Raw genomic sequence first — 13,245 nt, forward strand, 5'->3', positions numbered from 1 at the left:
CAAAGAATATGGCCCATAATGCTGTGACCTTTGGACATCTGAAAATCTACCATGCTGAACCTGTGCCTTCTCCCCAATCATACCAAAATCACAGTGTTGTTAAGGGCTTCCACACAGGCTTTACGAGACCAAAGGAAGAGTCTGAAATTAACAAGTACATCTATTTCAACTCAAATAACAGTTTAAGTAACAACTAGAAAAGGTAATCATGCTACAACTGGGGGAGCTGGTGCTTTAACTGGGAAGCAGCTTTTGTAGATGCATCATTCCTGCTGTTAGAGTAGTGAATTATACAGACAGACAGATAGGGACTCCACCATTCCCCCAAATACTGCTGGTGTCAGTGTTTGACCTGATCCATTGGTAGAAGAAGGATGAAGAGACTGTGTGGAACGTTGAAGAGGGAAGTATGGAGACACGGATCTGTGGATCCTTCCTTTCTCTTCCACATGATGAATAGTGGTGATTAAAGTCATCTGAATCCTCCACAACATGGATCTGTCTGTAGGCCTCATGAGGAGCCTCCACTCTGAACATATGAAGGGCCTGTACAGGAGAGAAATTTAATGCGCTCTATCAAAGACAATCCAAGATGAGACAAAAATGATGCAGCGAGATCATTAAATCCCCCTCGGATCAGCATGATAGGAAAGAATATTTTTAAAAAATGACATTTATGTATAAGTAATCTGCAACAGCAAATATATAAATATGTTTTAAGAGAAACAATATACTACCTAAATTATGTTTTAAGCTTCTTGGTGTTATCTGGGTTATTTACATTACCACATTTCTTTGGGTAGTGTAGGTGAGGATTCAAACTCACACCCAAGTGTGTCAGAAAGGGCAAAGACCCCCTCCCCCTATTAAAAGGGCTGACACTACACGCTGACAGTCATTCAAACAATAATTACTGGATGTATGACTGTCACTTCTTCCTGGCTACACACAAGCAAAGAGTGGTTATGCAAAGAACCCAAAGGTCTCTTTCACAGCGATCTTTTCATGTCTTTCACTTAAATGATAATTTTTTCCATAATTTTTACATGCTTCACATGTGCGGCTCTTAGCCCCTCAGGCTTGGATCAATAACAATAAAAATCTGAGCAATTATCGCAAGGTTCCCAGTCCCAATGATCGGTCAAAACTAACCCTGGTTAAAACCCCAAATTTCCACTCTCCCAACTCACTTATATGGGGGAACTTCAAATGCTCATAACTCCAGAACCCTAAGTCCTAGAGACTCAAGGGTGGTACCGTTGGACTCGGGGTGCACACAAATGGGGGGGTAGGACAAGGTCCCATGTCTCTATCTTTCTCAGCTGAGGATCGGTCAAAACTGACTCTGGTTAAAACCCCAAATTTTCACTCTCCCAACTCACTTATAGGGGGGAACTTCAAATGCTCATAACTCCAGAACCCTAAGTCCTAGAGACTCAAGGGTGGTACCGTTGGACTCGGGGTGCACACAAATGGGGGGGTAGGACAAGGTCCCATGTCTCTATCTTGCTCCGCTGAAGATCGGTCAAAACTGACCCTGGTTAAATCCCAAATTTTCACTCTCCCAACTCACTTATATGGGGGAACTTCAAATGCTCATAACTCCAGAACCCTAAGTCCTAGAGACTCAAGAGTGGTACCGTTGGACTCGGGGTCCACACAAATGGGGGGGTAGGACAAGGTCCCATGTCTCTATCTTTCTCAGCTGAGGATCGGTCAAAACTGACTCTGGTTAAAACCCCAAATTTTCACTCTCCCAACTCACTTATATAGGAGAACTTCACATGGTCATAACTCCAGAACCCTAAGTCCTAGAGACTCAAGGGTTGTACCGTTGGACTCGGGGTGCACACAAATGGGGGGGTAGGACAAGGTCCCATGTCTCTATTTTTCTCCCCTGAGGATCGGTCAAAGCTGACCCTGGTTAAAACACCAAGCCATGTACACTCACTACAACCCTAAACAGCAACTTCAGCTTGACAAAAAGTACCACAAAAAGAGGGGTCCAAAACACTCCTAAGGCTCTGAAACGTGCTCCTAAACACTTTCTGGAGGAACACTTTTGGCCTCTCACCCTTAGGCAAATTTTCACTCTCCCAACTCACTTATATGGGGGATATTCAAATGCTCATAACTCCGGAACCCTAAGTCCTAGAGACTCAAGGGTGGTACCGTTGGACTCGGGGTACACACAAATGGGGGAGTAGGACAAGGTCCCATGTCTCTATCTTTCTCCCCTGAGGATCGATCAAAGCTGACCCTGGTTAAAACTCCAAGCCCTGTACACTCTTAACAACCGTGAACACAAACTTCAACTTGACAAAAAGTACCACAAAAAGGGGGGTCCAAACCACTCCTAGGGCTCTGAAATGTGTTCCTAAACACTTTCTGGGGGAACACTTTGGGCCTTTCACACTTAGGCAGATTTTCACTCTCCTAACTCACTTATATGGGGGAACTTCAAATGCTCATAACTCCAGAACCCTAAGTCCTAGAGACTCAAGGGTGGTACCGTTGGACTCGGGGTGCACACAAACGGGGGGGGGGGGGACAAGGTCCCATGTCTCTATCTTTCTCCATTGAGGATCGGTCAAAACTGACTCTGGTTAAAACCCCAAATTTTCACTCTCCCAACTGACTTATATGGGGGAACTTCAAATGCTCATAACTCCAGAACCCTACGTCCTAGAGACTCAAGGGTGGTACCGTTGGACTCGGGGTGCACACAAATGGGGGGGTAGGACAAGGTCCCATGTCTCTATCTTTCTCCGCTGAGGATCGGTCAAAACTGACTCTGGTTAACACCCCAAATTTTCACTCTCCCAACTGACTTATATGGGGCAACTTCAAATGCTCATAACTCCAGAACCCTAAGTCCTAGAGACTCAAGGGTGGTACCGTTGGACTCGGGGTGCACACAAATGGGGGCTAGGACAAGGTCCCATGTCTCTATCTTGCTCCGCTGAGGATCGGTCAAAACTGACCCTGGTTAAATCCCAAATTTTCACTCTCCCAACTGACTTATATGGGGGAACTTCAAATGCTCATAACTCCAGAACCCTAAGTCCTAGAGACTCAAGGGTGGTACCGTTGGACTCGGGGTGCACACAAATGGGGGGGTAGGACAAGGTCCCATGTCTCTATCTTTCTCAGCTGAGGATTGGTCAAAACTGACTCTGTTTAAAACCCCAAATTTTCACTCTCCCAACTGACTTATATGGGGGAACTTCAAATGCTCATAACTCCAGAACCCTAAGTCGTAGAGACTCAAGGGTGGTACCGTTGGACTCGGGGTGCACACAAATGGGGGGGTAGGACAAGGTCCCATGTCTCTATCTTGCTCCGCTGAGGATCGGTCAAAACTGACCCTGGTCAAAACTCCAAGCCCTGTACACTCTTAACAACCGTGAACACAAACTTCAACTTGACAAAAAGTACCACAAAAAAGGGGGGTCCAAACCACTCCTAGGGCTCTGAAATGTGTTCCTAAACACTTTCTGGGGGAACACTTTTGGCCTTTCACACTTAGGCAGATTTTCACTCTCCCAACTGACTTATATGGGGGAACTTCAAATGCTCATAACTCCAGAACCCTAAGTCCTAGAGACTCAAGGGTGGTACCGTTGGACTCGGGGTGCACACAAATGGGGGGGTAGGACAAGGTCCCATGTCTCTATCTTTCTCCGCTGAGGATCGGTCAAAACTGACCCTGGTTAAAACCCCAAATTTTCACTCTCCCAACTGACTTATATGGGGGAACTTCAAATGCTCATAACTCCAGAACCCTAAGTCCTAGAGACTCAAGGGTGGTACCGTTGGACTCGGGGTGCACACAAATGGGGGGGTAGGACAAGGTCCCATGTCTCTATCTTTCTCAGCTGAGGATTGGTCAAAACTGACTCTGTTTAAAACCCCAAATTTTCACTCTCCCAACTGACTTATATGGGGGAACTTCAAATGCTCATAACTCCAGAACCCTAAGTCCTAGAGACTCAAGGGTGGTACCGTTGGACTCGGGGTGCACACAAATGGGGGGGTAGGACAAGGTCCCATGTCTCTATCTTTCTCCGCTGAGGATCAGTCAAAACTGACCCTGGTTAAATCCCAAATTTTCACTCTCCCAACTCACTTATATGGGGGAACTTCAAATGCTCATAACTCCAGAACCCTAAGTCCTAGAGACTCAAGGGTGGTACCGTTGGACTCGGGGTGCACACAAATGGGGGGGTAGGACAAGGTCCCATGTCTGTATCTTGCTCCGCTGAGGATCGGTCAAAACTGACCCTGGTTAAATCCCAAATTTTCACTCTCCCAACTCACTTACATGGGGGAACTTCAAACGCTCATAACTCCAGAACCCTAAGTCCTAGAGACTCAAGGGTGGTACCGTTGGACTCGGGGTGCACACAAATGGGGGGGTAGGACAAGGTCCCATGTCTCTATCTTGCTCCGCTGAGGATCGGTCAAAACTGACCCTGGTCAAAACTCCAAGCCCTGTACATTCTTAACAACCGTGAACACAAACTTCAACTTGACAAAAAGTACCACAAAAAGGGGGGTCCAAACCACTCCTAGGGCTCTGAAATGTGTTCCTAAACACTTTCTGGGGGAACACTTTTGGCCTTTCACACTTAGGCAGATTTGCACTCTCCCAACTGACTTATATGGGGGAACTTCAAATGCTCATAACTCCAGAACCCTAAGTCCTAGAGACTCAAGGGTGGTACCGTTGGACTCGGGGTGCACACAAATGGGGGGGTAGGACAAGGTCCCATGTCTCTATCTTGCTCCGCTGAGGATCGGTCAAAACTGACCCTGGTCAAAACTCCAAGCCCTGTACACTCTTAACAACCGTGAACACCAACTTCAACTTGACAAAAAGTACCACAAAAAGGGGGGTCCAAACCACTCCTAGGGCTCTGAAATGTGTTCCTAAACACTTTCTGGGGGAACACTTTGGGCCTTTCACACTTAGGCAGATTTTCACTCTCCCAACTGACTTATATGGGGGAACTTCAAATGCTCATAACTCCAGAACCCTAAGTCCTAGAGACTCAAGGGTGGTACCGTTGGACTCGGGGTGCACACAAATGGGGGGGTAGGACAAGGTCCCATGTCTCTATCTTTCTCAGCTGAGGATCGGTCAAAACTGACTCTGGTTAAAACCCCAAATTTTCACTCTCCCAACTGACTTATATGGGGGAACTTCAAATGCTCATAACTCCAGAACCCTAAGTCCTAGAGACTCAAGGGTGGTACCGTTGGACTCGGGGTGCACACAAATGGGGGGGTAGGACAAGGTCCCATGTCTCTATCTTTCTCCGTTGAGGATCGGTCAAAACTGACTCTGGTTAAGACCCCAAATTTTCACTCTCCCAACTGACTTATATGGGGGAACTTCAAATGCTCATAACTTCAGAACCCTAAGTCCTAGAGACTCAAGGGTGGTACCGTTGGACTCGGGGTGCACACAAATGGGGGGGTAGGACAAGGTCCCATGTCTCTATCTTGCTCCGCTGAGGATCGGTCAAAACTGACCCTGGTCAAAACTCCAAGCCCTGTACATTCTTAACAACCGTGAACACAAACTTCAACTTGACAAAAAGTACCACAAAAAGGGGGGTCCAAACCACTCCTAGGGCTCTGAAATGTGTTCCTAAACACTTTCTGGGGGAACACTTTTGGCCTTTCACACTTTGGCAGATTTGCACTCTCCCAACTGACTTATATGGGGGAACTTCAAATGCTCATAACTCCAGAACCCTAAGTCCTAGAGACTCAAGGGTGGTACCGTTGGACTCGGGGTGCACACAAATGGGGGGGTAGGACAAGGTCCCATGTCTCTATCTTGCTCCGCTGAGGATCGGTCAAAACTGACCCTGGTCAAAACTCCAAGCCCTGTACACTCTTAACAACCGTGAACACCAACTTCAACTTGACAAAAAGTACCACAAAAAGGGGGGTCCAAACCACTCCTAGGGCTCTGAAATGTGTTCCTAAACACTTTCTGGGGGAACACTTTGGGCCTTTCACACTTAGGCAGATTTTCACTCTCCCAACTGACTTATATGGGGGAACTTCAAATGCTCATAACTCCAGAACCCTAAGTCGTAGAGACTCAAGGGTGGTACCGTTGGACTCGGGGTGCACACAAATGGGGGGGTAGGACAAGGTCCCATGTCTCTATCTTTCTCAGCTGAGGATCGGTCAAAACTGACTCTGGTTAAAACCCCAAATTTTCACTCTCCCAACTGACTTATATGGGGGAACTTCAAATGCTCATAACTCCAGAACCCTAAGTCCTAGAGACTCAAGGGTGGTACCGTTGGACTCGGGGTGCACACAAATGGGGGGGTAGGACAAGGTCCCATGTCTCTATCTTTCTCCGTTGAGGATCGGTCAAAACTGACTCTGGTTAAAACCCCAAATTTTCACTCTCCCAACTGACTTATATGGGGGAACTTCAAATGCTCATAACTTCAGAACCCTAAGTCCTAGAGACTCAAGGGTGGTACCGTTGGACTCGGGGTGCACACAAATGGGGGGGTAGGACAAGGTCCCATGTCTCTATCTTGCTCCGCTGAGGATCGGTCAAAACTGACCCTGGTCAAAACTCCAAGCCCTGTACATTCTTAACAACCGTGAACACAAACTTCAACTTGACAAAAAGTACCACAAAAAGGGGGGTCCAAACCACTCCTAGGGCTCTGAAATGTGTTCCTAAACACTTTCTGGGGGAACACTTTTGGCCTTTCACACTTAGGCAGATTTGCACTCTCCCAACTGACTTATATGGGGGAACTTCAAATGCTCATAACTCCAGAACCCTAAGTCCTAGAGACTCAAGGGTGGTACCGTTGGACTCGGGGTGCACACAAATGGGGGGGTAGGACAAGGTCCCATGTCTCTATCTTTCTCCGCTGAGGATCGGTCAAAACTGACCCTGGTTAAAACCCCAAATTTTCACTCTCCCAACTGACTTATATGGGGGAACTTCAAATGCTCATAACTCCAGAACCCTAAGTCCTAGAGACTCAAGGGTGGTACCGTTGGACTCGGGGTGCACACAAATGGGGGGGTAGGACAAGGTCCCATGTCTCTATCTTTCTCAGCTGAGAATTGTTCAAAACTGACTCTGTTTAAAACCCCAAATTTTCACTCTCCCAACTCACTTATATGGGGGAACTTCAAATGCTCATAACTCCAGAACCCTAAGTCCTAGAGACTCAAGGGTGGTACCGTTGGACTCGGGGTGCACACAAATGGGGGGGTAGGACAAGGTCCCATGTCTCTATCTTTCTCCGCTGAGGATCAGTCAAAACTGACCCTGGTTAAATCCCAAATTTTCACTCTCCCAACTCACTTATATGGGGGAACTTCAAATGCTCATAACTCCAGAACCCTAAGTCCTAGAGACTCAAGGGTGGTACCGTTGGACTCGGGGTGCACACAAATGGGGGGGTAGGACAAGGTCCCATGTCTGTATCTTGCTCCGCTGAGGATCGGTCAAAACTGACCCTGGTTAAATCCCAAATTTTCACTCTCCCAACTCACTTACATGGGGGAACTTCAAACGCTCATAACTCCAGAACCCTAAGTCCTAGAGACTCAAGGGTGGTACCGTTGGACTCGGGGTGCACACAAATGGGGGGGTAGGACAAGGTCCCATGTCTCTATCTTTCTCAGCTGAGGATTGGTCAAAACTGACTCTGTTTAAAACCCCAAATTTTCACTCTCCCAACTGACTGATATGGGGGAACTTCAAATGCTCATAACTTCAGAACCCTAAGTCCTAGAGACTCAAGGGTGGTACCGTTGGACTCGGGGTGCACACAAATGGGGGGGTAGGACAAGGTCCCATGTCTCTATCTTTCTCAGCTGAGGATCGGTCAAAACTGACTCTGGTTAAAATCCCAAATTTTCACTCTCCCAACTGACTTATATGGGGGAACTTCAAATGCTCATAACTCCAGAACCCTAAGTCCTAGAGACTCAAGGGTGGTACCGTTGGACTCGGGGTGCACACAAATGGGGGGGGTAGGACAAGGTCCCATGTCTCTATCTTTCTCAGCTGAGGATTGGTCAAAACTGACTCTGTTTAAAACCCCAAATTTTCACTCTCCCAACTCACTTATATGGGGGAACTTCAAATGCTCATAACTCCAGAACCCTAAGTCCTAGAGACTCAAGGGTGGTACCGTTGGACTCGGGGTGCACACAAATGGGGGGGTAGGACAAGGTCCCATGTCTCTATCTTTCTCAGCTGAGGATCGGTCAAAACTGACTCTGGTTAAAACCCCAAATTTTCACTCTCCCAACTGACTTATATGGGGGAACTTCAAATGCTCATAACTCCAGAACCCTAAGTCCTAGAGACTCAAGGGTGGTACCGTTGGACTCGGGGTGCACACAAATGGGGGGGTAGGACAAGGTCCCATGTCTCTATCTTGCTCCGCTGAGGATCGGTCAAAACTGACCCTGGTCAAAACTCCAAGCCCTGTACATTCTTAACAACCGTGAACACAAACTTCAACTTGACAAAAAGTACCACAAAAAGGGGGGTCCAAACCACTCCTAGGGCTCTGAAATGTGTTCCTAAACACTTTCTGGGGGAACACTTTTGGCCTTTCACACTTAGGCAGATTTGCACTCTCCCAACTGACTTATATGGGGGAACTTCAAATGCTCATAACTCCAGAACCCTAAGTCCTAGAGACTCAAGGGTGGTACCGTTGGACTCGGGGTGCACACAAATGGGGGGGTAGGACAAGGTCCCATGTCTCTATCTTGCTCCGCTGAGGATCGGTCAAAACTGACCCTGGTCAAAACTCCAAGCCCTGTACACTCTTAACAACCGTGAACACCAACTTCAACTTGACAAAAAGTACCACAAAAAGGGGGGTCCAAACCACTCCTAGGGCTCTGAAATGTGTTCCTAAACACTTTCTGGGGGAACACTTTGGGCCTTTCACACTTAGGCAGATTTTCACTCTCCCAACTGACTTATATGGGGGAACTTCAAATGCTCATAACTCCAGAACCCTAAGTCCTAGAGACTCAAGGGTGGTACCGTTGGAGTCGGGGTGCACACAAATGGGGGGGTAGGACAAGGTCCCATGTCTCTATCTTTCTCAGCTGAGGATCGGTCAAAACTGACTCTGGTTAAAACCCCAAATTTTCACTCTCCCAACTGACTTATATGGGGGAACTTCAAATGCTCATAACTCCAGAACCCTAAGTCCTAGAGACTCAAGGGTGGTACCGTTGGACTCGGGGTGCACACAAATGGGGGGGTAGGACAAGGTCCCATGTCTCTATCTTTCTCCGTTGAGGATCGGTCAAAACTGACTCTGGTTAAAACCCCAAATTTTCACTCTCCCAACTGACTTATATGGGGGAACTTCAAATGCTCATAACTTCAGAACCCTAAGTCCTAGAGACTCAAGGGTGGTACCGTTGGACTCGGGGTGCACACAAATGGGGGGGTAGGACAAGGTCCCATGTCTCTATCTTGCTCCGCTGAGGATCGGTCAAAACTGACCCTGGTCAAAACTCCAAGCCCTGTACATTCTTAACAACCGTGAACACAAACTTCAACTTGACAAAAAGTACCACAAAAAGGGGGGTCCAAACCACTCCTAGGGCTCTGAAATGTGTTCCTAAACACTTTCTGGGGGAACACTTTTGGCCTTTCACACTTAGGCAGATTTGCACTCTCCCAACTGACTTATATGGGGGAACTTCAAATGCTCATAACTCCAGAACCCTAAGTCCTAGAGACTCAAGGGTGGTACCGTTGGACTCGGGGTGCACACAAATGGGGGGGTAGGACAAGGTCCCATGTCTCTATCTTGCTCCGCTGAGGATCGGTCAAAACTGACCCTGGTCAAAACTCCAAGCCCTGTACACTCTTAACAACCGTGAACACCAACTTCAACTTGACAAAAAGTACCACAAAAAGGGGGGTCCAAACCACTCCTAGGGCTCTGAAATGTGTTCCTAAACACTTTCTGGGGGAACACTTTGGGCCTTTCACACTTAGGCAGATTTTCACTCTCCCAACTGACTTATATGGGGGAACTTCAAATGCTCATAACTCCAGAACCCTAAGTCCTAGAGACTCAAGGGTGGTACCGTTGGACTCGGGGTGCACACAAATGGGGGGGTAGGACAAGGTCCCATGTCTCTATCTTTCTCAGCTGAGGATCGGTCAAAACTGACTCTGGTTAAAACCCCAAATTTTCACTCTCCCAACTGACTTATATGGGGGAACTTCAAATGCTCATAACTCCAGAACCCTAAGTCCTAGAGACTCAAGGGTGGTACCGTTGGACTCGGGGTGCACACAAATGGGGGGGTAGGACAAGGTCCCATGTCTCTATCTTTCTCCGTTGAGGATCGGTCAAAACTGACTCTGGTTAAAACCCCAAATTTTCACTCTCCCAACTGACTTATATGGGGGAACTTCAAATGCTCATAACTTCAGAACCCTAAGTCCTAGAGACTCAAGGGTGGTACCGTTGGACTCGGGGTGCACACAAATGGGGGGGTAGGACAAGGTCCCATGTCTCTATCTTGCTCCGCTGAGGATCGGTCAAAACTGACCCTGGTCAAAACTCCAAGCCCTGTACATTCTTAACAACCGTGAACACAAACTTCAACTTGACAAAAAGTACCACAAAAAGGGGGGTCCAAACCACTCCTAGGGCTCTGAAATGTGTTCCTAAACACTTTCTGGGGGAACACTTTTGGCCTTTCACACTTAGGCAGATTTGCACTCTCCCAACTGACTTATATGGGGGAACTTCAAATGCTCATAACTCCAGAACCCTAAGTCCTAGAGACTCAAGGGTGGTACCGTTGGACTCGGGGTGCACACAAATGGGGGGGTAGGACAAGGTCCCATGTCTCTATCTTTCTCCGCTGAGGATCGGTCAAAACTGACCCTGGTTAAAACCCCAAATTTTCACTCTCCCAACTGACTTATATGGGGGAACTTCAAATGCTCATAACTCCAGAACCCTAAGTCCTAGAGACTCAAGGGTGGTACCGTTGGACTCGGGGTGCACACAAATGGGGGGGTAGGACAAGGTCCCATGTCTCTATCTTTCTCAGCTGAGAATTGTTCAAAACTGACTCTGTTTAAAACCCCAAATTTTCACTCTCCCAACTCACTTATATGGGGGAACTTCAAATGCTCATAACTCCAGAACCCTAAGTCCTAGAGACTCAAGGGTGGTACCGTTGGACTCGGGGTGCACACAAATGGGGGGGTAGGACAAGGTCCCATGTCTCTATCTTTCTCCGCTGAGGATCAGTCAAAACTGACCCTGGTTAAATCCCAAATTTTCACTCTCCCAACTCACTTATATGGGGGAACTTCAAATGCTCATAACTCCAGAACCCTAAGTCCTAGAGACTCAAGGGTGGTACCGTTGGACTCGGGGTGCACACAAATGGGGGGGTAGGACAAGGTCCCATGTCTGTATCTTGCTCCGCTGAGGATCGGTCAAAACTGACCCTGGTTAAATCCCAAATTTTCACTCTCCCAACTCACTTACATGGGGGAACTTCAAACGCTCATAACTCCAGAACCCTAAGTCCTAGAGACTCAAGGGTGGTACCGTTGGACTCGGGGTGCACACAAATGGGGGGGTAGGACAAGGTCCCATGTCTCTATCTTTCTCAGCTGAGGATTGGTCAAAACTGACTCTGTTTAAAACCCCAAATTTTCACTCTCCCAACTGACTTATATGGGGGAACTTCAAATGCTCATAACTCCAGAACCCTAAGTCCTAGAGACTCAAGGGTGGTACCGTTGGACTCGGGGTGCACACAAATGGGGGGGTAGGACAAGGTCCCATGTCTCTATCTTTCTCAGCTGAGGATCGGTCAAAACTGACTCTGGTTAAAACCCCAAATTTTCACTCTCCCAACTGACTTATATGGGGGAATTTCAAATGCTCATAACTCCAGAACCCTAAGTCCTAGAGACTCAAGGGTGGTACCGTTGGACTCGGGGTGCACACAAATGGGGGGGTAGGACAAGGTCCCATGTCTCTATCTTGCTCCGCTGAGGATCGGTCAAAACTGACCCTGGTCAAAACTCCAAGCCCTGTACATTCTTAACAACCGTGAACACAAACTTCAACTTGACAAAAAGTACCACAAAAAGGGGGGTCCAAACCACTCCTAGGGCTCTGAAATGTGTTCCTAAACACTTTCTGGGGGAACACTTTTGGCCTTTCACACTTAGGCAGATTTGCACTCTCCCAACTGACTTATATGGGGGAACTTCAAATGCTCATAACTCCAGAACCCTAAGTCCTAGAGACTCAAGGGTGGTACCGTTGGACTCGGGGTGCACACAAATGGGGGGGTAGGACAAGGTCCCATGTCTCTATCTTTCTCCGCTGAGGATCGGTCAAAACTGACCCTGGTTAAAACCCCAAATTTTCACTCTCCCAACTGACTTATATGGGGGAACTTCAAATGCTCATAACTCCAGAACCCTAAGTCCTAGAGACTCAAGGGTGGTACCGTTGGACTCGGGGTGCACACAAATGGGGGGGTAGGACAAGGTCCCATGTCTCTATCTTTCTCAGCTGAGGATTGGTCAAAACTGACTCTGTTTAAAACCCCAAATTTTCACTCTCCCAACTCACTTACATGGGGGAACTTCAAATGCTCATATCTCCAGAACCCTAAGTCCTAGAGACTCAAGGGTGGTACCGTTGGACTCGGGGTGCACACAAATGGGGGGGTAGGACAAGGTCCCATGTCTCTATCTTTCTCAGCTGAGGATCGGTCAAAACTGACTCTGGTTAAAACCCCAAATTTTCACTCTCCCAACTCACTTAAATGGGGGAACTTCAAATGCTCATAACTCCAGAACCCTAAGTCCTAGAGACTCAAGGGTGGTACCGTTGGACTCGGGGTGCACACAAATGGGGGGGTAGGACAAGGTCCCATGTCTCTATTTTTCTCAGCTGAGGATCGGTCAAAACTGACTCTGGTTAAAACCCCAAATTTTCACTCTCCCAACTGACTTATATGGGGGAACTTCAAATGCTCATAACTCCAGAACCCTAAGTCCTAGAGACTCAAGGGTGGTACCGTTGGACTCGGGGTGCACACAAATGGGGGGGTAGGACAAGGTCCCATGTCTCTATCTTGCTCCGCTGAGGATCGGTCAAAACTGACCCTGGTCAAAACTCCAAGCCCTGTACATTCTTAACAACCGTG

General features: G+C 47.7%; 1 pseudogene; it reads right to left on the bottom strand.

Annotated features, from left to right (window-relative positions):
• LOC121182858 overlaps window positions 1-13,245 on the bottom strand; it is an 87,698-nt pseudogene that overhangs the window by 11,046 nt on the left and 63,407 nt on the right.

This window comes from Toxotes jaculatrix, chromosome 6 (assembly GCF_017976425.1).
Source record: "Toxotes jaculatrix isolate fToxJac2 chromosome 6, fToxJac2.pri, whole genome shotgun sequence".
Taxonomy (NCBI): Eukaryota; Metazoa; Chordata; class Actinopteri; family Toxotidae; genus Toxotes; species Toxotes jaculatrix.